This window comes from Aquarana catesbeiana, linkage group LG09 (assembly GCF_042186555.1).
Source record: "Aquarana catesbeiana isolate 2022-GZ linkage group LG09, ASM4218655v1, whole genome shotgun sequence".
Taxonomy (NCBI): Eukaryota; Metazoa; Chordata; class Amphibia; order Anura; family Ranidae; genus Aquarana; species Aquarana catesbeiana.
The window spans coordinates 108256378-108268238 of NC_133332.1; the positions used below are offsets into that span (position 1 = coordinate 108256378).

An 11861-nucleotide genomic window follows, 5' to 3' on the forward strand; every position below is an offset into this window, starting at 1 on the left:
AATATATATCTATATATCACAAAATGTCCTGAACTACCAATCAAAATAAATATAAGTATTTGGAGGTATACATACCACCCCAGATGCTCCCAAAACATTCCATTTAGGTTGACTCCCATAGGGAAATCACAGAAAGATGTACCCAAAGGGGGAAGGATTAAGGACACCAAGATTATTCAGAGTCCTTCAAAGAAATAAAACAAAAGAAACCACCAGATAGCTATCCGTCTACACCCTTACCCATAAATAATCGATACACTAGTAAGTGATCACCTTTATATGCCCAGCACTTACCGCTTATTGAAAGGACAAGATGAGGCCCACAGCACTTAAGAGATGAACAAGAAATGAATCCTCTAAAAATAAAGCATTTATGAAAAAAACACCTGTGAAAATGCTGGCCACAATACTACCCAAACAAGGGCAGTACCTCAATCAGCACAAAAGCACTCAGAAAATGAGGGAAAAGTTCTCAACATAGATTACATACTATACATAAAGAGTGTCCTTACTTCCACTGCACTGACATAAACACTGGTCACTAACCCAACCAAAATGACGGTCCGGTGTCTCTGGAATGTGCCGCAATATGCCGTCTCATGTCCCCCAGTGCCCCGCCAGATGCCCCCATCAAATGGTAGAGGCACATAGGTGAGACATTGCCTCACAAACAGAGGACTCCACAAGCGGCTGAGAAAACCGTATCTGACATCACACAATCTCCTCCTGAACCACCACACAAAACATGCCAACCAGGAAAAGCCCAACCCCCAGAGGCGATGAAAACAGGAAGCCCTCCATCCACAGAAACACTAATGCCCCATACACACGGTCGTATTTTCCGACGGAAAATGTGTGATAGGACCTTGTTGTCGGAAATTCTGACCGTGTGTAGGCTCCATCACACATTTTCCATCGGATTTTCCGACACACAAAGTTTGAGAGCAGGATATAAAATTTTCCGACAACAAAATCCGTTGTCGGAAATTCCGATCGTGTGTACACAAATCCGACGGACAAAGTGCCACGCATGCTCAGAATAAATAAAGAGATGAAAGCTATTGGCCACTGCCCCGTTTATAGTCCCGACGTACGTGTTTTACGTCACCGCGTTTAGAACGATCGGATTTTCCGACAACTTTGTGTGACCGTGTGTATGCAAGACAAGTTTGAGCCAACATCCGTCGGAAAAAATCCATGGATTTTGTTGTCGGAATGTCCGAACAAAATCCGACCGTGTGTACGCCCTATAAGGCTGTTAGTGCTTCGTGGGCAGTGCATCACCAAGCCTCCATGGCTCAAATCTGCAAGGCTGCAACTTGGTCTTCAATCCATACATTTACCAGATTCTATCAGGTGGATGTAAAAAGACATGAGGATGTCGCCTTTGGGGGCAGTGTACTGCAGGATTTTGTTGTCGGAATGTCCGAACAAAGTCCGACCGTGTGTACGGGGCATAAAGCTGCGCACACACGAGCGGAATGTCAGACAGAAAAAGTCAGACGGAAGCTTTTTATCGTCTATTCCAATCGTGTGTGTGCCTCATCAGACTCCCCTTTTCGAAAATTCTGACGGACGGACGGTCAGACTGACCATTCTGGACAGTTGGACTTTGGTCGGACTTTGGGTTGACCGCATGTAGGCAAGACCGCTTGAATGGAATTCCGTCGGAGTTCCGTCTGAGAAACCTTCGGAGTTTATTCCGACGGCAAAACCGGTCGCGTGTATGCGGCATAAGATACTTAAATATAGTATAGGACCCCGCAAACATCACAGGACCATCACCGTCCAACACACAGACCAGCATTGGGACATAAAAGGAAAACCACCAAGAAAATGCCAGTATCACAAAATACATAATACTCCTGTGGGAAGAGTTCAGAGGGAAAAAACAGAGAATCTCACATTGCCGGGGACAGGGAGAAAAAAACAAAACAAAAGGGGGACACTCAAACAACTGTGAACATGCACAGCAACGAACAAAGATCCAATAGACACAAAATAAACAACACACAAACAGGCAAACATTGAATCAAGCCCCAAACTTCAGACAAACAAACCAAACAACAAAGACAAACAACCAAAAAAAGGGGGGGGGGGAACTACCAACCAACAACCAACACACACACACCAACAAACAAAAATACAATAGACACAGAATAAACAACACATAAACAGATACACATTGAATAAATCCCCAGACATGAATCAAACAATCCAAAAAAGCGATAAAGCAACCTAAACAAAAACTCAAAATAAATCATGCCACACATCCTGAACAACCAAACCAGCCCAGATAAACAAACCAGACAAACCAAATAAATCTAACAGAACAACAAACAACCTGGACAAACAAATGACAAATGAACAAAACATACTTCATACAGTACAGTAGCACAATTGAACTGATCTGCAATAGATACAAATCTCATCTCATTGGAGCCTATTTTTTAATTTAATTCCTATACCCAAAGCTTGATTTAAAATTTTTCTAATAAAAAAAAGGGTTGGATAGAGTGGGAAAGGGTTATGCCGTGTACACACGAGCGGAATATCCAACAGAAAAAGTCAGATGGGAGCTTTTCATTGTATATTCCGATCGTGTGTATGCCCCATCTGACTTTTTACATTGAAAATTCTGATGGACCTAGAAAGATAACATGTTCTAAATTTTTCCGATGGAACCAATTCCTATCTGGAAAACCGCTCGTCTGTATGCTGTTCCGATGTACCAAAAACAACGCATGCTCTGAAGCAAGTACGAGATGAAAGCTATTGGCTACTGGCTATTGAAATTCCGTTTTCTAGTCCCATCTTACGTGTTGTACGTCACCGTGTTCTTGACAGTCGGAATTTGGTGTGACCGTGTGTATGCAAGACAGCTTGAGCGGAATTCTGTCGGAACTCTGTCGGAAAAACCTTCAGAGTTTATTCCGACGGGAAAACTGGTCATGTGTACAGGGCATTAGACTCTCTAGCAAGTTGTTATTGCTGTCTGAATAGTTTATCCCCTCTATTTTTACTAATTACAAGAAAAAAGAAAAAAAGTAAGAGAAAATCTAAAACTTTGACCCTAGAGATGAGGGGATATCTTTTAATGGGGACACTTGTTACATAGAATTCAAAATCTGGGAGAAATAAACAGCAAAAAATAAACAAACCCTACTTTAGCCACAACTAGAAAAAGTGTCAGGACCCGGATCATCTGCTGGTGGCACTGTGCTTCCCAGAACGAGAGGTTGTAGTGCCAGTGTTCACCAGCAGGTGTCTCCCAGCTGGCTGTCGGGAGGGTATTTAGTACCATCTCTGCTACTACACTTCACTCAAGAGTGTTGCTTTGCTGCCAGATCCTGCTATCCATTTATCATGTACCTGCTCTTGATGATGCTCTTTTTCTTGTACCTATACCCTGAACCCTGCTGCCTTGTTCCTACTCCCCCTTGTTCCTGATCCAAGTTTTGGTTCCCCCTTCCTATATGTTCGCTGCACCTCCAGTTTTAACCTGTATTTCTGTGTTCCCTATTGTATATATTGTATATACAGTAGTTAGTTTGCTAGTTAGGCTTTCTGTTAGATTGTTTAGTCTGGTATTTTGTCACTGGGTTTTTGGTACACTTATCTGTTATGGTTTGCTGTTTGCTGGTGTTTTGCAAGATTTTGGTTTCACTGTAAATAAATCTTACTTTAAATATACAGTATATAGTCTGGTCTCAGTTTCCTAGTGCAGCTATGCAGATTTGGTGAACCCTGCTGCTGAAAGGCTTTGCCTATACATACAATATGCTTTAATGATGGATGTAAATTGGCTAAATGATAGAATGGTAAGACAACGGTAAAACTGAATATAGTTTTGAAGATACTGATGTGCAAAAATTAGGAATTATACTTGATTAGGCACAAAATTGGCATGAACCAATTAATTCTCTTAACCCCTTTAAAATAAACCCATGTTTTTGTCAATGTAGGACAAAGCAAAAAGTTGACTTAGCGCCCCTCCCCCCGTTTAAAGCAGCATGTACTCACCTTTTCTTGCTTTGCCACTGCTCATTTCAACTCTTTCAAAAATTTAAATTTGGCATACAGTACAACGGGTAAGCAAAATTGCACATGCCAACTCATTCTATAGGTGCGAATCACAGAGCTTAAAGCGGAGTTCCACCCAAAAGTGGAACTTCCGCTTTAAGGCATCCTGACCCCCTGACATGCCACATTTGGCATGTCATGTTTTTTGGGCGGGGGGCCTAGTTTTCACAGGCACCTGCTCCCACTTCTGCTGTCCACCTAGGTGGCCCCTCCCTCCCAGCAATCTTCTGGGACACGTCACAGGTCTCAAAAGATTGCCGGCCACTCAGGACACGCAGCTCGACTTGCGCATGCGCAGTGCGCACCCAGCTGTGAAGCCGTAAGCTGATACCACTGCTGCAGAGAAGAGTGGGAGAGGAGCGAGGCTTCAGACGGCTACATCACTGGACCGTGGGACAGGTGAGTGCCTGTTTATTAAAAGTCAGCAGCTACACTTTTTTGTAGCTGCTGACTTTTAATAAGCACAAAAACGGGTGGAACTCCACTTTAAGTGACCTCTAAAAAACACAAAAGGGACCAAACCAGGTATTGTGGTCCCTAATGAAAAGTAGCTACCTAAATGGACACACATCATGGCTTTGAGAAAAATCTCAAAATTATTGAGTATCAAAAAATCCACTTTTACTAAAAGGCTAAGACACTACCCCTCCTGAATTAAAATGGGACAACCTTGTCTCACAGATACACCCATCAATGACTCATACCAATAAAGGGTTGCCAGCTCTCTGAGGTAAGTACTGTTGAATCCAAATATACTCTAAATCCCTATAAATCCCCATAAGAGTACAACCCTACCCCCCATTACACTTGCATAATAACAGATCAAATATGTAGTAAGAAGCAGTGGATACTATCATACTATATTAACTAGACCCTTATTTGAATATTAAACAAGCTGATTATAAGTCCGACTGGAAGGTGAAGCCATTAATCAGGTGTAAAGTGAAATTAATAAATGCTATGTAAAGCTTTGAATATCTCCCGGTCTTTAGAGTAAGTGACTCCCTTTGAGTGTGAGCCCGTATCCTGGTAAATTTCTGAGACTTTGAGTCTAACTGGAGGATATAAACATCAATCAGTAGTAGAGTGAGAATCATGTAAGCTGTGCAAGGCTTCCTAATATCCCCCAATCTGTAGAAGAGGTGACTCCATATACATGTAAGCCAGTATGCTGACAAATAACTGAAGTGGATGAAATCCCCTCTCCTTAATTGCAGTCAAGTTCATAAGCAATTTTTAGATGTTCCCTTATCTAAAGGGTCTTCTGACCAGATTCATCTGGGTTTCTGCTGATGTAGGCTTGTTCACTCAATGGGAGGGGGTGTTCTTATTGATCATATTGAGTAAGGAGGTTAGCATGTATCTTGACATAATAGAAATAGTCATTTAATCAAAGGATCAAACAATCCATAACAACACTATGGGGTTTATTTATTAGGTAGGTATGGAGGAATGTTTCCTTGTATACATTTGTGGGTGAGGCAGAGGGTCTTGAATTTGATTCGGTTCTTTACGGATAGCCAATGTAGGCTCCTCAGGGAAGGGGAGATGGATTCCCAGGGTTTTTTCCTGTTAACAGTCTTGCCGCCACGTTTTGGATGAGTTGCGCGCAAGCTGATATTGGGGTAGTCCTATGTAGAGGGAGTTTGCGTAGACAAGTCTGGAATTGATGATTGTTCCAACTACTGCTTCTTTGTCCTCTTCTGGGACGAAGGGGATGAGTCTACGTAGCAGGCGGAGAAGATGGTGAGATTGGCTGACTACTGATCCTATTTGTGCATCCATTGACATTTCAGTCCAAAATGATTCCGAGACTCTTGGCTTTGGTGCTTGGAGAGATGGTCTGTCCGAAGATGGTGGGTGGTGTCCATGGGGTCTTAGTTTTGGAATTTTGATTTGCGTGTAGGAGAAGAAGCTCTGTTTTTGATCCGTTGAGTTTAAGAGAGCTAGTGGTCATCCAGTCGTCTATCAAAGTGAGGCATTTTTCTAGTTGCTGATGATGGTCTTTTAAACAGAGTAAGCGTAGTCAAAACAAGCCAGAGTTCAGTACCAGATCAGGTAGTCAGCCAAGCAAATGTCAGAGAGCCAGAGATAAACGTAGTAGTACAGCAAGCAGGATCAGGAGCCAGAAGGAATGTCAGCCGAGCAAGTCTTTAACAGGAACACAGGAGAAAGTTTTTGTGATGTTGGCAAAGGCAGAGATCAGTGAGCTGGACGACTTTAAGTAGGCAGGACTGACGAGCAGAATCAACAATGGCTGAGTAACTGTGGAGAGAGATGGGAGCTGGCAATAACCGACAGCTGAGCGGCCAGCTCAGAGAAGGAAGGGCTGAGCCCAGCCCTGACATTGAGTCACATAGCTGTCATTTGACCATTCTTTAACATAGAATTATGGGCTAACCTGTGCTGACTAACTTGTGTAAGAAAGATGTATATATTTACCTATTTTCAGCCCGCTTTGGTTTTGGTCATGTGATCTTGCTTCCCCATGTCAGCCAGCGGTGGGTATAGAGGAGAGAAGGGAGTGACAACAATGGGAAGGCCACAGGAGCCTATGGGCGATGTCACCACTCCTGGCGTTACTAGTCATTGTCAGAGGACTCTCTCCTACACTCTGCAACTGCTGCTGGCTGACACAGGGGAGATCATGTGACCAGACTGGAGTTGGCTGAAAATAGATAATTATATACATCTATTTTACACAGGTTAGTCAGTATAGGTGTTATGAGGAGGGAGGGAGCATTTTTAAGACTAGTTGGGCTTAGCCTAAAATTCTACTTTAATGTGTGCGTGCAGTTTTATATTTCTTTAATGCAATCAAACATTACGAGGAGTTTAAAGCCTTAGGAGCATTCTTAAATGATTTTACTGCTTTCACAAATGCAGAGCAATAGTGTACTAGTAGCTAGCCAAGTTTTAGAAAAAAACATTTTTTTTTAGTTTTCTATAAATGTCTTGGCTGATCTGGAGGAATGCAAAAAAGGGAGAGGTGGAGTTTAACTGGAGAAAAACACAGACAAATATCCGTTCTGACTTCCAAATTGCGAAATGACGGATAATTTGCCAGGTCAACGTGCAATTACAGGCTCAGAGTCATAGAGCTAGTAATATAGCTATGCAAAAGTTTTGATGTATTACTGTATTTCAACTTTTACTCTATACTAAGTAGCTAGAAAATTAGAAATGGTGCACAATGCTAACCCATCTTGAAATTCCACTCCCTACTGAAAAGAAAAGATGCAATAAGGCTGGGCTTAGCAATGATGATTTTAAAGGATATTTAAACCAAAGAACAAAACTGTATTACATGGCAACTTGCCAGTCCTTACATGTGGGGTTACATTAGTTTTCATTATTCAGGCTAAGAACATGTTTAACAAATAGAGAAAATGCCTGTTGATCCTGTCAGAAATCCAGCTGAACAAACAATGTTATCTTACATCTGTGAACCCACAAATCCACGTGTAGCACCCTCTAGTGCTAGAAGTGTAAATTGTTTTTTTTTCTAGTACACATACATTTATGCAGGCTTGGCTGGCAGCCAAGCCTGTCTGCTTTTGTCCTGGGTTGGGCAGAAATCCAGGGAGAGCTGAATGACTCACAGGTTCTCCCCCTACTTCTCGAATGTTCTGGTGCCTTCTAGAAGAATGGGGGGGGGTTAAGTTGGAGCTGCCTGGAGTATTCTGAGGGTCCTGACCAATCCCCAACTTGGATTGGCAGGGGGCAGGCCCCCTCAAATACTCAGGGTCCGCCCAGCTGGGGAGGAGTTGTTTGGGTGGAAGCTGGAGATGGAGTGTTAGGCTGTCTTGGCCTCTGAGGGAGCTCCCCAGTCTGGGGGGTGTGACCTTGGGCCTGGGATCGGGTGCAGACGGGACTGCCAGGCAAGTCTCCAGGAGGAACAAGGAACAGTCAAGAGGGCTGGTGAGAGACACACAGTCAGGAGGACTGGGAGACACGCCTGAGAGGACTGGGATGGCACAGTCTGGAATGGGTACAGAGCCAGTCAGAAGGACTGTGGTGGCATGGCTAGTGGAAAAAGGCAGCTGCAGCCAGGAGGGCTGGCAGGGCCTGAAGAGGTGGTGCTGGGAGAAGGAGCCACATGTGGGACAGCTAGCACTAAGAACTACTACCATTTTTGCTACACCATAGGGGCCCGCAGTCCCTGCCTGTAAAGGGCATTTGCTTTGGGCCTGGCTGAGCCAGTGTCAGGCCCCAACCACAATGCTAGCTGGTCTCAGAAGTGATAGTCTGAAAGCAAGTGTATGTGCTGGAGGTAAAGAGAAGAGGTTGAATATACCAGAGGTGTATATAGCTCAGTCCCTAACTTTCCTTTAATCAAGTGGGCATCCCATATGCACCCTATCCCCATCCAAGTTATTTTCGCCTAATAAAACAAAACAAAACAAAGTACAAGGACTGTTTCTTGACTGAAGTGTGCCTGGAAATTTATGTGCCTGGCTGTGCAGGGTGGGAGACGGACCACAATGCCCACAGCCCCTAAGGGGGTACCGCTACACACGTCTGACATCCAGCCTGGGTGACAGCCATGACTCCCTCCATGGATACAGTGTAGAAAGTGAGTGTTGTCACCCAGGGACAAAAAAGCTCAATTCACAAAGCTTCAGACTAATGCCACGTACACACGAGCGGAATGTCCGACAGAAAAAGTCAGACGGAAGCTTTTCATCGTCTATTCCGATCGTGTGTATGCCTCATCGGACTTTCTTTTTCAAAAATTCTGACGGAACCAATTCCTATCGGGAAAACCCCTTGTCTGTATGCTGTTCCGACGTACCAAAAACGACACATGCCCTGAAGCAAGTACGAGACGGAAGCTATTGGCTACTGACTATTGTACTTCCTTTTTCTAGTCCCGTTGTACGTGTTGTACGTCACCGCGTTCTGGACAGTCGGACTTTGGTGTTACCGTGTGTAGGCAAGACCGCTTGAGCGGAATTCCGTCGGAGTTCCGTCAGATAAACCTTCAGAGTTTCCTCCGACGGCAAAACCGATTGTGTGTACAGGGCATTAGGCTCTCTAATTTAGCCATGTGACTGTTTTCAAATCTCATTGGACTCGGGTGAAAATAACTGCCATGTTTAAGAAAATAAGTATACTTGAAAATCATATGTGTCATTCACAGGATTACTAAGTGAAAATTAGGGGAAAAAAAAGCCAGAAAAAAAGAAAACAAATGCAGTCACCACATCAAGGACCGGTAAGCTGCAAAAAATTACATTTTTCTTTTTAGGTTTTAGATAAACTTTAAAAGTGATTAAGACAGAGCAACCAGAATTTATGTTAGCTGACTCCAGTAAGCTTAAATTTGATTGGTTGCTATGGGTTACTTCCTACTTCACACCACTGTTGTGTTGTATGGTTTATAGCATAAATTTAAAAAGTGCAATAGGCCAGGTTTGATTTGCTGCAGATAATGAGATATTGGGACCCAGCATTAACCACTTCAGCCCGGAATGTTTTATCCACTTAATGACCGGGCTATATTTTGCGATACGGCACTGCGTTGATTTAATTTACAATTGCGCAGTCATGCAACGCTGTACCCAAATAAATATGATGCTCTTTCTTTCCCACAAATAGAGATTTCTTTTGGTGGTATTTGATCACCTCTGTTTATATTTTTTGCGCTATAAACAAAAAAAGAGCGATTTTTTTTAAAAAAACAATATTTTTTTTACTTTCTGCTATAAAACAAATACAATAAAAAAATGTAAAAATTCACTTTCTTCATCAATTTGGGCAAATATGTATTCTGCTACATATTTTTGGTAAAAAAAAATTCCAAGAAGCATATATTGACGCTTACGCAAAAAGTTATCACGTCTACAAACTATGCCAGCGATCAGCGATTTTTAGCGGGACTGCGACATTGTGGCAGACAAATCGGACACCTAACTGACACTTTTGACACTTTTTTGTGGACCAGTAACATTATTAAAGTGATCAGTGCTAAAAATATGCACTGTTACTGTACTAATGACATTGGCAGGGAAGGGCTTAACATCAGCTGTGATCAAAGGGTTAAATGTGTCCCTAGGGGGTGCTTGCTAACTCTGACTGGGGGAAGACAGAGAACCGTGTTCCTGCTTAGCAGGAACACATGATCTCGATCTTGTCCCCTGTCAGAATGGCAATCTGCCTTGTTTACATAGGCAGACCGCTGTTCTGCCTCACTCTGGAACGATCACGGGCGGCCGGCGAACCCGCTAATTGGCTCCCCTTCCCTCCAATCAATGCGTTATCGCACTTCCGGCGGCCCGCGCATGCCCCCCTAGTGCCTATTGCACAAAATGACGTACAGGTACGTGGTTTTGCGCAAACTAGACGACCTGCTGCAGTACATGTACGTTAGGCGCACAGCAAGTGGTACATGATGAGCATCTTAGCCCTTACCTAATTGATCCACATCCACACCACCTGATTTTTTTAAAGTTTTGTCTGGAGTTCCACTTCAATGTAGATTGAGCCCTTGTTCACACTGAACATGGGTTTGAAATCGTGTGAGTTCCGCTGAACTCGCATGATTTCAAACCCGCATTTCAGTGAGAGTCTGGGGCGATTTGAAAGACATCTGTGCAAGTTCATGCACAGATGTCTATTGAAATCGCCCTCAAAGTCACCAAAAGAAGTGTAGGAACTACTTTTAGAAATCAGTGTGGCACCGCAAAGTCAGTGTCGCAGCCGATTGGGACAGTGCCGTTGCCGGCAATAAGCTGTGATTTGACATGCGATTTGATATGTCAAATTGCGCCGATTTGGACTGGGGCTTAAACCTAACTTAAAGCTTAACTAAAGGCTTAAGGCTTGATTCACATCTATGCATGTTGCTATTGAGCATTTTTGCAGTGCTTTTTGCTGTGCTTTCTGCATTTTTTAACAGAGTTTTGTCCACGATTTTACCGACTTTTTTTCACATTCACTGTACATAGCTGATTGCTAAGAAGCATGCCGGGAAGCCAGCCGCCGTGTCCTTAACAACCGATGAGTCATCAGCTGACTGCTGAATGTATCGATCTGTCCGCTCCGATGGTGGACATTTCTTGGACATTTCTTATATATATATATGGGCCATGGCCATCAGATGATGTCATCCAGAGACCCCGTCCCCTTGTGGCCTCACTGCCCGGGGCATGATGGGTCAGTGACATCACAAGGGGGCAGGGTCTCTGGATGACGCCATCAAATGGCCATGTCCCATAGTTATATAAGAAATGTGCAACATCAGAGTGGAAAGATCGGCGGGACCCAGCTTTGGACGATCCCTTTTTTTATTTTCAGCAGGTCAGCGGCGGGAGGAAGAAGACCGGAGGAAGAAGAAGACGACCAGAGGAAGAAGCAGAGGAAGAACTCTAGAGGAAGAAGCGCGGGCAGAAGAATACCTGAGGAAGAAGACATTTTTAATAAAGGACATGTCAAAAACTGTCTCTTGTCTTTTGTCACACTACAGTTTTTTTTGGTGAATGGGTAGGGGTACATACCCCATACTCATTCACATAGGGGACGGGATCTGGGGTCCTCTTGTTAAAGGGGGCTTCCAGATTCTGCTAAGCCCTCCGCCCGCAAACCCCACAAGCACCAGCCAGGTTTGTGGTGAAGAGGCCCTTGTCCCCATCAACATGGGGACCACCCCCCCATGTTGAGGGCATGTGGCCTGATATGGTTCAGAAGGCCCCCCCTTTCCTGGCCTGCCAGGCTACGTGCTTGGATATGGCTCGGATATGGCCACTAACAAAGCTATTTTTAAGTGTTTCTTAAGG

General features: G+C 43.7%; 1 long non-coding RNA gene across 1 annotated transcript; it reads left to right on the forward strand.

Moving 5' to 3' along the window:
• The first annotated feature begins 6652 nt into the window (after window positions 1-6652).
• On the forward strand, window positions 6653-11488 carry LOC141107232 (uncharacterized). The gene is made up of 3 exons (XR_012235828.1): window positions 6653-6788; window positions 9227-9301; window positions 11383-11488. It is a non-coding gene; the product is annotated as an uncharacterized lncRNA (long non-coding RNA).
• The last annotated feature ends 373 nt before the right edge of the window (window positions 11489-11861 follow it).